This window comes from Pleurodeles waltl, chromosome 3_1 (genome assembly GCF_031143425.1).
Source record: "Pleurodeles waltl isolate 20211129_DDA chromosome 3_1, aPleWal1.hap1.20221129, whole genome shotgun sequence".
NCBI classification, from domain to species: Eukaryota; Metazoa; Chordata; class Amphibia; order Caudata; family Salamandridae; genus Pleurodeles; species Pleurodeles waltl.
In genome coordinates this window covers 212735542-212753343 of record NC_090440.1, presented here as the reverse complement: position 1 = coordinate 212753343, position 17802 = coordinate 212735542, and the positions used below count along the sequence as shown (strand labels likewise).

The 17802-nt window shown below is 44.3% G+C and overlaps 1 protein-coding gene across 1 annotated transcript in view; it reads left to right on the top strand.

Moving 5' to 3' along the window:
- LOXL1 (lysyl oxidase like 1) overlaps positions 1 to 17802 on the top strand; it is a 169236-nt gene that overhangs the window by 54811 nt on the left and 96623 nt on the right. The window lies entirely within an intron of this gene.

The following is a 17802-nucleotide window of genomic DNA, read 5'->3' as shown; positions in this document are numbered from 1 at the left end:
TTTCTCTGATGGATGGGTTCTCTCCCCCTGAAAGGACCCCCTTCCCACCACTAGCTTTGGATCTGCCCCTAGTGACTGTATTTACTGAGGACCGTTCTTCCTCATCCTCACTTGGGCTCAGATGCCTTCCCTCCCCTGAGTGGTTAGAGCTTGCATTCTCCCTTCTTTCTCCCTCCTCTGGAGCTTCTTCTGACTCTACCTCTTGGGCCTCAGCCCATGCTGTCAGGGATGTGATCAGGATTTGCTTCCTGAGATCAGTGGTTGCAGGCAACCCTCTTTCAATACACAGCCCCCTAAGCTGGACTACTGTCAGTGTGGGTAGGCTAGCCAGATCAAGCTCCATGGTTCCCTAGTTTTGTGTCAACAAAAACTTTTTGCAAAAATTGGAAACAAGAATTTAGAAAAATTACAAACATTCAATAATTGAAATTAATCCAAATTAAAAATTAAAAACAATTTTTGCACTAGGACAATTTAAAGGATTTTTAATTTGTTTTACCTAAAACTGTAATGTGATATTGAACACAAGTACAGGATCCCGTCGCTGCTTCCAATTATGTTGGAAAATGGGTTATTGGTAGGGCAGGTAGGTACCTACACCTAGCAACAAGCCACTAACCTCCACATAGGTACAGTTAGGTCTCAGTAAATTAATCCCAGCTCAACTCTTGGTAGCTTGGCAACGAGCGTCAAGGCTTAACTTAGGAGACAAAGTGTAAAGCATTCAAATATCACAAAACAGTAATTAAATAAAACACAGGAAACAGTTTAAAAATCCAAAACCAATTTATAAAAATAGTTTATATTTTTATCTTTAAAATGACACAAAAACGATTAAAATCGGTTCAGGGGAACCGGAGATATGAATTTTTAAATAATTATTACTTTTCTAGCGCTTAGAAACAAAAAGCGCCAATCGGGTCATCTGGTTGCACCTCGACCGGGGCAAAGTCAAACTTTCAGGCCGACCGCGATGGAGCCCTGCTCGGCTACAGGTCGCGGGAGGCCTCGGTTAAAAAGTTACCTTCTGACTTAGTCTTTATTTTGAAGTTTTTCTTCACCGGGACGAACCTGCCAGTTGAATCCGACCTCCTGGAGCCCTTGTCCGGATACGCGATGTGGGTTTCCTCAGTGGAGACTTTTACGTTCGGACTTAGTCTCTTTTTTGGATGTTTTTCTTTACTGGGACGAACCACGAAGTCAGGCCGGGTCGCGGGTGAGGCAAGCCGGCTAGAATTTCCGCGGCGGGTCGGTCCCTCTCTGGAGCTTTTTTCCAAAAATTCGCAAATCTTTTCTAAACTTCTGGGGCTTCACCCAGATGTTCTTTTAAGGTTCTTTTGGGGTCCACAGCTCACCCCAAGGGTCCAGAAGTTCTGTGATGGTCCTTGGGGGGTGCGGACTTCAACTCCCAGAATGCACCTGGCGCAAACTCCTTTTTGGCCACTGGACAGTGGTCAGCTGGGCGCTTTCTTCAGGAGTTGGTGCAGGGGACTCTGGTTAGCAATTTTTCACCTGTAGCAAACAGGGAGTCCCTCCTTGAACCAGTTGAAGCCAGGCAAAGTCCTTCTTGTGGTGAAGCCCAAGTGTGCAGCTGGTGCAGTCCTTCTGAGTGCAGGTTCCAGGTGCAGGCCAGGGGTCCAGCAGGGCAGTCCTTCTTCTTCTTTAGTTCCTTTCTTGTTGAATTCTGGAGGGGATCTGAGGTGTGGGGGCAGGTCTGCCAGTTTTATCCTTGCTCCTGGGTGAAAAGCAGGGGGGCCCTGGTTCTCCAATCAGGGACAGGGTCGTCCCCCTGTGATGACCACTTCCTGGGAAGTGTGGCAAAAATCCATCCCAGAAGGCAACAGTCTCTAAAAATCCAACATGGATGAATCTGATTTTTGGAGGTAACATCTGGCTGAGCCCACCCACTGGTGTGGCTAAAAATCATAAACACACCCCTCTCCTGCCCTCTCCTAATCTAATCAAGGGGGCACCTAATTGTCTGGGGTTGCAGGATGTGGGGGTGTTGCTGGGTGCTCCAAATGTCCTTCTCTGCCTTTGAAGACCAGTTTGGCAGCCCTCCCCCTTCCTGCCTCACCATCTGCTGAGGGGAGATTCTCTCCCCCAAGCACATTCCTTTGTGTGAAGTCAGGCCACTTCACACCTCATCAAGGTAGCCTGGCAGAAGCTGCTGCAGGCTGGCCAATCAGAGCACAGCAGCAAAAACAATGCAGAGCTGAAATTGGCAACTTTTTAGGTAAAGTCTAAAGTTTTTACCTGAACTAGTTATATTAAATCCAACAACTGGAAGTTGTGGGATTTATTACAACAATTAATTTGATACCAAATTCTTGGTATGTAACATTTAAGGAGACTTTAAAATTTAAAATAAAGTCTGCCCATTCTAGCCTATGAAGGCCATTTACTTCAATGAGGGAAAAACGAATTTGGCTGTTTTTACCTCACCAGGGCTTATAAATCTATTTTTATAAAGTCCCTGCTTATAGTTACATGGCACCCAGCCCTAGGGGCACATAGGGCACACCTTAGGGGTGACTTATATGTAAAAATAAGGTAGTTTAAGACTTTGGAAGTACCTTTAATTCCAAAGTCGAATTTGCATATAACTTTAATTTAAAAGCAGCCAGCAAGGCAGGCTTGCTTTTAAAATGACACTGGGCACCTCAGCAGTGCACCTAGGTGTGCACCACCTATGCTGTGGTCCCTAAACCTACATGCCCTACCATATACTAGGGACTTATAGGTAGGTTAACTTAGCCAATTATAATTAGCCTAATTTGCATATCCATTTTACACAGAGCACAGGCCCTGGGACTGGTTAGCAGTACCCAGGGCACCATCAAAGTCAGGAAAACACCAGCAAAAAGAGGAAAATGGGGGCAAAAAGTTATGGGGCCTCTGCAATCAGCCCTGTTTTCTCACACTGAGGTACCATTGGAATCAGATGTATAGCAATCTGAGAGCCATGATTCAGCTCACTCCAAATTTGACTTGTTCTCTCTTGGTGAATAGTGCTCATTAATATTTTGAATTGTGAGATATTGTGTTCACTTTGGCCTCAAGTTACTCCAGTTACAGATTGTTACCCATAAGCTGGGGTGCTTACCTCAACAATATGACTGTAAGTGCTCATTGGTTGATTGGGGGAGATAGCATTACATATCAGCCTCCTATGACTAAGCGGTTGACTTTAAGAGCATTTCCAGTTAAGATACAGACATGTTGACTTCAGATCTTTACAGATAACAAGACAGCAGTAATGTATTTGATTAAGCAGGCAGTGTTAAGCCAGTAATCAATTTAAAGAGACAACCCTTAGATAGATATATTGGTTTGTCAGTAGTTTAAATAGCAGGGAGCAGTTCATGAAGGTGGATTTACTAAGCATAGCATCCCAAATCAATCAAAGGGTGGTCAGTCAGCAGGTACTGGATCAGATTGTCCTATCTTTGGGGTTTTCCTAGCAAAGTATTTTCCAACTCATTTTTCGCTTGCTCTCGCTCAGAAACACTTATTCTTACAGGCACTCATTCCATCATTCATACTTGAATTTTAATACCTCAGCATACAAATTCTTTGCCATGAATCCTAAATCCAACACATGAACTTTGATAATATTGCATATTCATTAGGTCGCAGCCTACCAGACAGCATAGCTGTCTGGTGTGCTAAAGCCATCTTGGGGACTTTCAGAAAGTTGACCTATGATTGCATTCTACAGCATTGGCTTTGTGGTTTATAACTCACATTTTCTGACTTTCTATTTGCTGGCTTTATTTGCTCTAGGCTCTCCAGGTTCAGTTCGGCCCTCCTGTTGCGTAAACCGTGTTTACTGTATTCTTCCTCGAACTCACTTTCTGTAAACTGGCCTTTAAATCTTGTTCTTATCTTGTCTCATTTGCTGTGCATTCAAAAATAGAGGTTGAATATCGAGCTGTGTCTTCAGAGGGAGCTTGGTGTTTACTTTGCATTTGGCTGACTTCAAACTGAGATCGTTTATAGTGAAGAGGAACGCAGATTACTCTGCCCAAGAGTCTGCACCTGCTGCTCCTATGCTCCATGTACGAGGCTATAACATAACCATTAAATTGCGCACTGTGTAACATGCGGATGACAGATTTTTATTTTAGCTAGATAGGTAAGTGCGTTACTGCTTTTAACACAGAAATCATTTTTCTTGAATGAAAGCAGACAACTTGCAGGCACTGCTAAATACACCAGGACAAGTTCAGCATAGGCAAAAAGGCAAAGTTGTTCTTCATAAACAACACCCCATCACTGCTCTTCTAAGCATCTCAAACCACCTCTTTCTTCTCTATCTTTTGAACATGCACTTCCAGGAGCTTACTTCATTTTCAAACAGCAAGTGCACTGACACCAGGACAATAAGAAATCATGGAAACATTAAACCCACGCTAATGCTTCAGTATACATTTTAAACAAACAAAATGTACACAATTCCTCTACTTGCACTATGTGGTGCCACACTGCCTACACCAGAATATACATTTTGACCCTAGCTCCATGTTAAAATATAAGGTCTGGCTATTGTTTACTAGCACTGCAACTTATCACTCAGATTCGGGGCACACACACCAACAACACACCTCTCCCTTCACTGGTCATTCTGAACTACACTTACCAGACCAGACATTGCATTTGTGCAGCAGGTACAGTGGCACCATGCCTAACAAAAACACAATGAATATGAACCACAACTTAATTTCACCCATCTACACATTCCTCTTCTGTCCCTAGACTCACCTCATCCCTCCTCACTCCCCCATGCTTTTACAAAGTCCTACCTTCCATTCAGGCAGCACGTCCACTGGCTCCAGGAAGGTAATTTGACTCCTTTGTGCTTTTATGCGCCAATGCGCAAGTTGTAACATTAACCTTCCTTCTACATGTAAACTAACAGGAACCACAATCACAGAGCCACTCTGAGAATCCTTCCTCCACCCACCCACAGGTCTATGCATCCCCAAACCTCTCTCCCTCTATCTTTCCAACTTCAAAGCTTCACAATCTGCCATTAAGTTATTTTAACACATGACCAGACACCGTGTCTACTTACACCTCACCATATGCTCTAACAACAATCATACTGTATCCTGCATTCCCTTTCTCCACGGACAACAATTAAAAAGACATGCTCTTTCAGGCTTGTCTTCAACTAATTAAATCACATAAGCAGTAGAAACAGGCCTCTCACTGTTTATTACTTTTCCAGCTCTAGCCTATATATTACTTAGTTTGCCTTAATTACATTACATCTACCGTGTGCAGTAACACCTTATGCCAAAAATAAGATCAATATACAATAATAATTTGTTGTTCTGTAATAAAATAGAGCTAAATATGTAATTAATGCTTCTACAACTCAAGACACACTATCCCTGCCACAGAGCACTTTTTCATCAAAATAGATTTGACCTTCTTGCCTTATCACCGTTAACCTATGCCAATGTGTTCTTTTGAAACCACAAACCCTATCAGTAATATTTCATAGCACTTTAGGAGTCATCTCTTTCTCCTGTCCCTAACCTTTGCACACACACTTATATGTCACTCTTCAGATTTCTGCAACACGTGCAGACGCTCGAAGACAATCTGGCATTGAGGACATATTGAAAACAAATTACCGCTTTGGTTTTAATTTTTTTTACAGGACACAATGATATAATTTCCTCTAGCTCTATGTCACTGGACTCTATGCCACTGTGTCCTGCACAACTTTACTCTAAGCCACTGCACTCTACAACACTCTACTCTATAACACTACACTCTCTGCCGCTTAATTTTCTGCCATTCTACTCTGCACCACTCTAATCTGCACCACTCTACCATGTTCCACTGCACTCTATGTCACTAGACCCCTCTACTCTATGCCACTCCATGGCACTGGACTTTATGCCACTCAAATTTGCTGTGCACCACTGCAATATACACCCCTGCACTCTACTCAACTTTGCTCCACTCCTCTGTACTCTACTCTTCACCACTGTACTATAAGCTAGTGCACTCTACTATGCACCACTGCACTCTTCGCCACTGAACTCTACACCACCCCAGTCTAGGCCACTCCACTCTACTTTGCAATACTCCACTCTACAACAGTGCACTCTATGCCACTCCACTCTGCCCTGCAGGACGTCACTCTCTGACACTTCACTCTACTCTGAAACAGTCTACTTTACACCACTGCACTTTATGCCACTCTACTCCATGCTGCACCACTCCACACCACTCTACTCTATGCTAGTGCTTTCTATGCCAGTCTACTCCAAACCACTGCACTCTTCTCAGTGTGCTCAATGTACTCAAAACCATTGCACTCTTTTGGACTGCACTCTATGCCAACTAGTCTACACCACTGAACTCTACGCCTCTGTCCTGTACTCTGCAACACTTTACGCCACTGCACTCCACTCCACTGCACGAGACGCTACTCTGTTCTACTCTGCACCACTGGACTATATGCCGCTGCTCTCTACAGCACTCTACTCTGCACCACTCTTTGTCACTGCAGTCAACACCACTGCAGTCTAAGCCAATACAATGCACACCAATGCACTCTACACCACTTTACTCTAAGACACTTACTCTGCAAGACTGCACTCTCCACCACTGAACTCTATGCCATTGCACTCTACTCCGCACCATTTATCTCTACGACAATGCACCCTAAGCCACTGCATTCTACGCTGCTGTAATTTACTCTGCACTACTGCACTCCATGCCACTTCACACTATGGGACTCTATGCTACACCTCTGCACTGTATCTTACACAACTGCATTTTACCTTGCACAACTTCACTCCACTCTGAAACAATCTACTCTACGCCACTGCACTCTATGCCACTCTACTCCACTCTGCGTCACTCTCCCGTGCCACTACACTATATGCCATTGCCCTCTATGCCACTCCACTCTCCTCTGCACCAGTACTCTATGCCACTGCACTCTACACCACTTTACTCAAAACCAATGCACTCTAAGCCACTGTAGTCTATGCCAATATACTCTGCACCACTGTAATTACACTACTTCACTCTAGGCCACTCTACTCCACGCTACAACACTAAACTCTATAAACTCTCTCCTCCATTAAACTCTGCTTCAGTCTATGACTCGCTACTCCACTCTATGCCATTCCACTCTGTGCCATTCTATGACACTCTACTCCACTCTGCGTCACTCCCCCGTGCCACTCCACTATACGCCATTGCTCTCTATGCCACTCCACTCTACTCTGCACCAGTACACCATTTCACTCTAGGCCACTCTACTCCACCCTACAACACTCTACTCTATAAATTCTCTCCTCCATTAAACTCTACTTCAGTCTATGACTCGCTACTCCACTCTATGCCATTCCACTCTGTGCCACTCTATGACACTACTCCACTCTACGACCCTCTATGCAACTCCCTCCGCTCCACTCTATGTCACTTTACTCCACTATATTCTATGACACTACATTCTATGGACAGAAAAGACAGCACTTGTCATTCTCCATTGTGATAAATAAATATAAAAATGGGAACTCCAAAGATAGGGCACTCTACTCCACTTCACTACTTTACTCCTCTTCACTGCTCTACTCCACAGCATTCCTGTACTCCATTCCATGCCCCTCCATGCCACTCTGTTCCACTCCAGTCTGACCCTACATGTCACTCCACTCTATGACACTGTACTCCACTCTATGCCACGCTATGCCAATCCACTCTGCTACACTACTCCTCTCTGTGCGACTCCACTCTACAACAATCTGCTCTGCTCTACACCACTCTACTCTACAGCACTCTGCAACACCCACTATGCCACTCCACTCTGCTCTATACCACTCAACAACACTCTGTGCCACTCCAATCTACAACACTCTACTCCACTATGACACTCTAGTGCACTCTACCCCACTCCACTTTACAACACTCTACGCCCTTCCAAACTACAATACTCTACTTCCTCAAAAACACTCCACAACACTATGCCACTCCATGCCACTCCACTCCATGCTACTCAACTCTGCACCACTCCACGTTTTTCTACGCCACTCCATAACACCCCACTCTACTTCATGACACTTTACGACACTACACTCCATGCCAGTCTCCTTAACACCACTTCTAGCCAGGCTGAACAACTGCAGACCTGGTGTACAACATGGCGACTAAGTGATATTGGCAAAGCCAATAGCTTTTGCATAAGTGAGACCTATTGGATTTATCAATGCTTGTTTTTACATACACATATGTGCACACACACACATGCAAAAGGCGCTGTTTTACAGGTATGCTTATTCACAAGCCTGCATATGTTAATTCATTCATTCCCTCTTACACATACTGATTATGAGTGCCTGTTGAAATTCAGATACCCATGCAACACCTTTTTGCATGTGTGTTGGAATTTTGGGTTTGTACATTTTAGTGTTAAGTCTAATTATATTTATTGCATAAGAAAGGCCTAGTAAATACTGCGACATGCGTACTTTGGTATGGAAACCACCAGAATCTGCCCATTTTCATAGGGATTCTAGAAAATTCTGCTATTTATTGTATCTGATAAATACCGCTCACCAGAGTATCATTGTTGATAAGGAGCGATAATTATTGCACTAATAATACAGAACTCATAATTGAAGCCTAAGGGCCTGATTTAGAACTTGGCGTAGGGGAATCATCTGTCACAAGCGTGACGGATATCCAATCCACTGTATTATGATCCCATTACAACCTATGGGGATCATAGTATGGCAGACGGGATATCCGTTACGTTTGTGAAGGAGTATTCCATCTGCCGAGATCTAAATCATGCCTTTTATCTCTTTCTTTGTCTCACAAATACAATCTTCTTTCAAATTCTGAACTTGCAGCAGCTCATGTACAGCAATTGGCTAGTCTCAAGTGTAACCTTATTTACTTCCCTTGAGTTCACTAAAATTAGAGTTACACAGACATACATCTTCCTGGCTATAGGAAGTGCTTGATTTTAGCCAGAGGTCGCTGGTGGAGGCTACCAACACTTATTTTTCCTGATCGGACATTTCTCAAGAGCAAGAGAAACAAAAACACACAAAGTTGAAAGAATGGAGGTGGAGAGAAAGATGGAAACACCTTCGCAAAGGGAGAAAGCTGGAACCCTTTAAAGGGGAAGGGTGTGTCTGGTAGTGGATTAAAGAGGCATGAGGTGGACTGAATACTAGGTTGTCTTGGTATTCGGTCCGCTGACATTCAGTAGCGCCGGACGATCACTGGTACGCATTCTTTTACAAATTAAGAGCTGGCTGCAGAATATCTTCCCTCCTCAGCTTTCGTTTCCAATCATCCCAATAGTCTCATCCAATTTTCTGAGGTAGCGTGATCACTTATGCATGTAGATGCACCACAGTATTCTTCACATGAACCTGGAATTGCACATAGAGTATTATTTAAGCATACCCTATGCACAGGTAATGCATTATCTTTTGAAGAACCACAGACATTCATGAAGCACGAGATAGACGATGCAACACCACTTCTGCTTAAAGATCTAAAGACAGAGAAAGAGAACAACACATGCTGCAACTCACAAACACAAATATCCATTACACTAGGATCTCTTTTATAGCATGTTTATTGCTAGGGCAGTTGGAGCTGCAGGCTGAACATGAATATACAGTAGCTGCAGGTGAGGCCTACTATGCCTGTGAACTTATAAATCCATAAAATAACACACCTTTTATGCACCTGCCTGTATACTCTGTGGCTGATGCACACATGGAAATGGTGTGGCTTGTTAGCCATGGTTTCCTTCTGTATTGGTATCCTCCATAAGCCCTGATATCTTGTTGGACAATATTGGCAAAGTGTAAACCTCTCACCTCTCAGGTCATGGAAGGTGATCGTGAAAGGGTGATGCCTAGCCCCTGTAGCCAATGGCACAGGGAAAGGCCAGAAAGGCTAAACCTCGAGAAGATTCCAAATAGCACCACAGCTGCATCCTGTAAAACTGGAAGAATTAATCATTGATACACTCCTACTGCCGCTGAGTAATGAATCAGCACACAACAGCCCAATTTATCATCCTGGAATCGTAAAAGCTTACATCATCTGTCCGTCGGGAAGGAGATAAATTGTTTTGCATCCTCCCAGACATCCAAACACAGGTTTGCTATGAATAACAATGAACCTGCTGAAGATTGACAGTACCCTGCACTCACAATCATACATACTTGTAGGGGAACAGGGCCTACGCTCGCTTCCCTAGATCCATTAAAGCCCCCTGGACCGGACCATAGTTTGTAATCACCTGTGCGGCCACCAATGACCACATCTGATGTATATGTTTATTTGTTAGACATTCAAGACAACCCTTTCACTGTCTATATTCACATTTACTTCCTGCTATGTACATGTGCAAAGGTGTCTAATTTATACTCCAAATCTCATTCAAGCTTAGCCCACTGATAACCTAAAACATATACTTCCCTGGTACGTGCATTTATGTTACAGCATCTCTATAGGTCAAGTTTAAAAAAAAAACAATTGCATGAGTTCCACTTCATGCAAACATCTCAAGGGCTTGTATTTCTATAAGGCAAACACTTATGTTAGGTGCTATCTTAATTTTATCAAACACGTAACCATATGGGATCTACCAGGGTAGTCACACACCGAGTCCCCAGACGTGGGCTTTAAAACAGCTCCAACGCTCCACTTCCCACACAGCTTGGGACTTCAAAGTTAGCACTACAGAATCCAATCCGGAGTCTGCGAAGGGTCCATTGTGACTACAAAGTGGGGTTCGAGGCAACCCTTTCCTGGCTGCAGTCACGTATGCGCCATTCGTACACTTAACATCCTACACAAGAATTACAAACTGTCGCCTTGCAAATTCTTGCGATCTGTCAGTCATTTCCAGAGCTTTGCTCACCAGCTATTGGCCTCATGTTGGAGTTGACAGAGGTGTATCAATGTGGGGGAAACGGGGGGATACTGCTCCATTTTACTAGGGGGGCCTCGTATTTCCGCACCTGGAATTACTGTGTCTGGAAACATTTAACCCAGTTGTACCATTTAACCCAGTTTTACCAGGTCCGCACATGCTAAAACTGAGTGGAGAGAAATAGGGGCTGAAGACAAACACACAGCCCGGTCCGTGCCTGCTCCCCTCCGGTGGGAGGGGAGCAGATAATGCTTTCCCAGCCTCGAAAATGCTTCCCTTCGGACGACTGCCCAACTCTTGTCCCCGACCTATAGCAAACACTCTCTCGAATCCATTTACCATCTGGGTTCTAGCGTATTCTGGGCCCCAGGTTGAGCTCTCTGCCTCCAACAACACTAAATCTAGTGGAACACACATCAAATCTCAGTACAAAACATAACCCATGACAAGTGTTCATGAGCACAGCATCTAACTTCTCTGAGTGTCAGGGTTAACACAATTTATGAAAGATTGCATTCTCCATATACTTGTGCTCCTGCCGGTAGTTAATTTGAGCCGGTGGTTTCCGGTGAGGGGCACCAGCACTTATTTTTTAGGGCTGGCATTTATTTTTCTGCATCAGGCATTTACTGCTACCAAACGACATATATGGGAAAGACGGAGGAAGAGAAAAACTTAAAAGCGTCACAAAGGGAGAAAGCAGAAAGCTCCGAGAGTGAGCTGAAGGGGCAGGGAGTGGCTGTAAATGGATTAAAGAGGCCCGAGATTGTTTTAAGTTCAAGCTGCCTTATTATTCTGTGCTCGCACATTTATTTATAGCAGCCCCGTGTTCAAAGGAGAGGTTTAGGCACCTGCACGTTTTTATTTACAAATTAAGCACTGGCTCCTGCCGGATAACAAATCAGAATTCAATAGTCTTCATCAATCATCCTGTAAAGATAACTGCTTACATCATCCTTTCTTGCTGAAGGATGTACATTGTTGGCATCCTCCCAGACCTCTAAACATAAGGCTTGCCCAGTGATCTGTTTAAGCTTGCTCTGGGTGCATTCTTACACTACCCTGCAGTCACATGTGCACTCTGTGGTGCTGGAACAGTTTTTAGGGGGCATAAGAGTTAAGAGTTTTCTAAGTGGACACAATTTAGTAAGAGAATGGAGGTTCTATTTGGTGACCAAGTGGAATATTTTGAAACAATTTTTCATAGCTTTATAGTTAATGTGTGGTATGATACAGCATCAAAATCGTCTCTTTGTGTAATTAAATCCCCAGACACAACCACTGGACGGGACCCTTCTTTCATAGTTTAGTGTGTGGCATGTTACAAATAATTACATGGAGAACCTTGGCCTTCCACCTCCAAGCGAACTGGTTGTATCCTAGCCTCCAATGGTAACTGGCCATATACATACGTAAAATGAACCAGATGGTGTCAGACATGCTATCAGAAATATTAATTCAAATAAATGCACTGATCTGTTTTGTTCTTAGTAGTACCTGTTTGCCTGGTCTTCTCTACAGGATCACCCTCAAACTTTTTTGCCATTGCCATCCACTTTTTGCTGAATTTGTTTTTGTTCGCCTTAGGACTCTGTGCACTATGCCACTCCTAACCAGTACTAAAGTGCTTGTGTTCTCTCCTTAAAACATGGTAGAATTGGCTGATGCCCAATTGGCATATTTACTTTTATGCCCCTAGTAAAGTGGTACTACATGTACCCAGGGCCTGCAAATTAAAGGTTACTAGTGGGCCTGCAGCACTGATTGTGCCACCCACTCAAGAATCTCGCTCTTTAAACAAGTCTCAGGCCTGCCAATGCAACCTGTGCGTGCAGTTATTAAGTGCCATGTTGACTGGGCAAAAGAAATCTTATGCCAGGGGCAAACCTTCCCTCTTTATACATATGTCACCCCTAGGGTGCACTCCTCCCAGAGGGCAGGGTACAGTGTATTTAAAAGGTAGGAAATATACTTGTAAATTTTGTATGTCCTGGTAGTGAAAAACATTTACATTTGTTTTTCAGTGCTTGCAAGGCCTACCTTTCCCATAGGCTAACATTGGAGTTACATTAGTTCACTTAATAAGCTGGAATTTTCAAATGGGAGCAGGTACTCAGTTCATGTGTGGCATCTTTGGAATTGTAATGAAAAATTCTAACTTATGGCAAAATCGGATTTTATTTTATAATTTTGAAAATGGCACTTTTAGACAGTTGGTATTTTCCTGTCTTAGCCATTTAGTCCGTTAGTGTCTGTGGCCTGATCATGGGTCACATGGTGTAGCTGGCAGTGTTTTCTGTTGCTTGATCCGAGACAGTGAGGCAAAGGGGAGATAGTTGTTAGCAGGATGGGCCACCCTGACTTGAAGAGGGAGAGAGGGTGTCACCTACCACACTTGCACAACACAAATGTTCTACCTGAGCACGCTCACAAAGGGCTTATCAATACAGAGAGAAAGGCATAACTGGGTATAAATACTGGACCTCAGACACCAATTGTTCAGTACACTTCTGGACCTGTGGATATTCTGCCAGGAAGAAGGACTACTGTGCTGCTGAAGGACTGCCACTCTGCCGGACTGCACTCTGCTGGATCGGTGCCTTGCTGTGTGGCTGCCCTCCTGCCTGTATGAGAAGGACTGGACCTGTATCTCTTGAACCCAGAACTCCAGAGTGACTCTAAGGGCTAGTCGGCTGGTCTCCTGACCTAAACCTCAGGAACAAAAGGGTCCAACAACCTTGCACCTGCACCTGGACTCTGCTGTCTGTGAGACTACCCTGCCAAGTTGTGCCACCCCTTTCCTAGACCCTTGGAAGCGGGCCTAAGATTCTTTGCCAGTCTCTGTGGGTCCAACGGTTTGCAATAAATTAAGTTAGATGAAAACACTAAAATGTCTGTTCCCATTACACTTCAGGGCTAGTTGGCTGGTCTCCTGACCTGAACCTCAGGGACAGAAGGGTCCAACAACCTTGCACCTGCAACTGGACTCTGCTGTCTGTGAGTCTACCCTGACATGTTGTGCCACCCCTGTCCTGGACCCTTGGAAGTTATTTGCCAGCCTCTGTGGATCCAGCAGTTTGCAATAAATTCAAAGTTAAATGAAAACACTAAAATCTCTGTTCTCTTTACATTTCAGGGCAGAGGTTTTCATGCTGAAAAAAGTTGAACATCTTCACCTGTACGTGTACTTCTTTGACTTTTTTGAGTTACACATTTTTCAAATTCACAAAGGTTTCAGCAGCACTTCTGTGATAGTTGCAGGTTTTCAGGAGTATTTCTGCAAAAAGGTATAAGAATTCCCAATTCGGTCCAAGCACCCACATGCAGAGTTCAACATGTTCATTTAATTGTGCATGCAAAAATGCATTTCATTAGTGCAATTACAATTTTATATTTTTGCTCCCCAGAGCAAAAATATTTTTACTTGTTTAGAAACTACTTTATCTACACCCATACAAAGTTTAGTGGGGGTGGACTTGCTTTCTTTCCATCCCACCTAGGAAACACATTTACTGTTGTGATTGACCGCGGTACATTTCTGAAGAATAGAAATGGGTTGAGGAAAATTTTGGAAATTCCAACAAATTTATAGGTTTGTGTTTGTTCCCAAACTTTAAGGACATCCCTGCCTTGGACCTGCCACTTCTCCCCCAGGAGAGGATTTACCTATGTGCAATATTACACCATACTTAGGTATTACCATACTTGGGCGCTATGAAGCCTCCAGGTAGTATGGCGCTATATAAAACTTTTTAACATAACATAACATAACATAACATAACATAACATAACATAAACATTTTTAACATAACATTATGAATGCATGGTATTATGCAATCTCATTATGTGTGCAAATTCATTTTCAGCAAAAGTGAATTTGCACTTGTAAGCCAAGCCATTTCCCATTTACATACGGCTTGCATACAAAATAGCTTTGTGAATCTGGCCTTATATTATCTGTAGTTCACATGTTTTTGGAATGATTTGAAATTCTTCTAAAGTTTATTTTGAAAAGGTAACAGCTGTTTTATGTACATGTGTGTTGTAAAGTATTGGACATGCTATAGCCTTCTCTTTTCATGCACTGCTACACAGTGAGATTAGGTTAAAATTAGAAATTAAAACACAAGTCTTCATTTTTAAACTATTGGCTTCAGATTGTCTGAAGAAACTGCCTGAGATTCAGCAGCCTGTCTTTGAAGATACAATAGATGTGGCCAGAAGAAAACTTTTGAAGGTGCCTTTATTGTGTATTCTCCATCTAAACACTTTCAAGTTTTCTGGGGGTGCTGCAGTGCACTCTGAGTTCTAGCCAGTGCCGGCTCTAGGGCGGTACAAACAGAAGCAGATTTATTGACCCTTTGCTCTTGGTTTGTATTACAAAAGTGATTCAAACTGGGGGCCGTGGCCAACCAACGCTCAAAATGGTCACTTACTGAAGCAGCTCCAACTCCTGGGATCTTTAACCCCCCCATCACCTGATCTACCATTCGAGCTTTTCCACCCATCCGCCACTGCTGTGTGTGGCTGGGCCTAAGGGGAGATCGTTGTTCCATTGAGAAGTCTCTGGCATGACTATAGCTGGCATGGAACTCACTGTGGCCTAAGGCAACAAGGGAAGCCGCGCCCTTGTGTAGTCAGACTGCAGGAGACCAGATGAAGTGTGCTGAGGGCCTGGTACCTGGGCTCGAGTGACAAGCAACTGTGGTGATCCAGCCTGTCGGCGGGGGCAGTGAGAGAGGCAGAGTCCCCCTACCCCACAGCAGAAAGGACGCAGCGAGAGGGCTGTGCTGCAGGATGCAGCTACCCTTGTAGGCCCTGGTCTTAATGGTAAGGAGAGACACCCCTGGGCCCCCCACGCTGCCCTGAAGAGGGTAGTGAGTAGGAGTGGTGCCAGAAGTGGCAAAGATGGGGTGCCCGCAGAAGCCCACACCACCAGAGGATTTCCTAGCTACAGAGTGGCCCGCCTGGCGTCATAAGCCAAAGGAGGCCAGGGCTAGAGTGCATGATTGTCTTCACCACCTTGGCCCGGTCCTAAGCCCAGAGGAGACGTTACGTGGTCCTGTGATGGTCTAGACCCAAGGTTTGAAACAGGCACAATGGCAAGATAGGCATCCGTGAGGATAATGTCCTGGAATGTAAACTGACTTGGAGATAAAATAAAGAGGGGGGTAGTACTGCGTTATCTTAAATGCCATGCACCTGATGTGGTCCTCCTACAGAAGACCCACATGATGGGCACCACCTATCGCGTTCTCAATAGATAACGATACAGAACTATGGCCAATGCCAGTTATACATCTGACTTGCGGGTAGTGGGGATCTTGATGAAACGGTCACCCCCATTTACAACCAACGTGTTTAGACAGACCCGTAGGAGAAATATGTGGCCGTGTCAGGGGATGGGAGCGCCTGATAATCAACGTTTGTTCGGTTTACGTCCCACTGCATCTGTATGCCTCTACTTCCCTGATCTAAGCACCCTGTCACTCCAGTTCCCTTTTGGTGTGCTGCTCCTGGTGGGGTGCTTTAACTTGGCACTCAGTGAGGACCATGACCGATGGACCCCCAGAAATGTGGGGTTGACCCACTCTCTGACTTCCTAACAGCTCTCGGACTGATCGATGTACACCTTTCAGTCGGACACACCTGGGAGTATCGCTCACATAGACTACCTCACTACACATCACCAATGTGGGATAATGAACCACGCCCCAATATGGGCAGTGTTCAGTTTATGCTATGAGGCCAGGGGGCCAGTCCAATCAATCCCTGGTACCTGCAGAAACCCATGATACGGAAGGGCCTGTGGAACATTACTTTACAGACAACCACACCTAAGTTCACTTGGCACAAACTCTCTGGGAGGCTTATAAAACTGTGGTCAGAGGCCAGGCGGTTTTCCTCATTTCAGGGCTCAAGAAAGATAAGAGGTTCAATCTGGGGGAGCTTGAAAGAGAGATCCAGTCCCTGGAACACCTCTTCATGGCAACAGATGGGCCCTGACCTTAAAGCAGAGGGAATATTGGGACCTAGCACACAGGTGCTGCTAGGGCAATCCATTGCGCCACAAAGCACTGCCTCTATGAGGTGGGAAATAAGGCAGACAACTATTGGTGTGGCTCGACAAATGGGAGCAGTCCAGATGCTGGGTTCCGGAGTTTACGACGAGTGAAGGTAACTTGGTAAGGCAGAGGCAGCACATATCTGAAACATTTACCACATATTACCCTCAACTTTACTCCCTGGCTGTACTGACAATGGCTGATAAAGCTTGGAAGTTTCTCTGCTGCATCCGCCTGCTGCGCCTCTCTGAGACAGATTGAGAGCTCCTGGAGCTGGTGGGGGCCATGAGAGAGCTTCATTCCAGGGGGGCCATTGGTCCCAACGGAATTCCAATTGAATTATATAAAATGCTGGCCTCCAGGCTAACCCCCACCTTCTGAACATGTGTAAGGAAAGCAAACAGCGGGACACTTTACAGGGTAATCAGAGACTAGTCACCATAGTGGTCATTCGTAAAGAGGGGAAACCAACAGTGGGAACACTGCCTGACACCCCCAGTGGGTAGTCGCAAAACATTCAGACAAATTTTCATATTGTTCTGGGCCTGATACCTCAGATCAAGCTTCGTATTTTTATAAATGTATCCCTATCAAAGTGAGGAAAAACATGCTGACCCAGACAAAATTGATGTAGTTAAATTAATCTGTTTCCCAACTAGCAATTAGAGGCTATGAATATTGGAAGGAAACAATTGATTTAAATAATTGAATTCAAATCAGTCTGGGGTACAAAAAACATTGGCAAATACAGAGAATAGATTCCTTATTTGAAGCCTGCTTAATTCCAATACATATGATTTA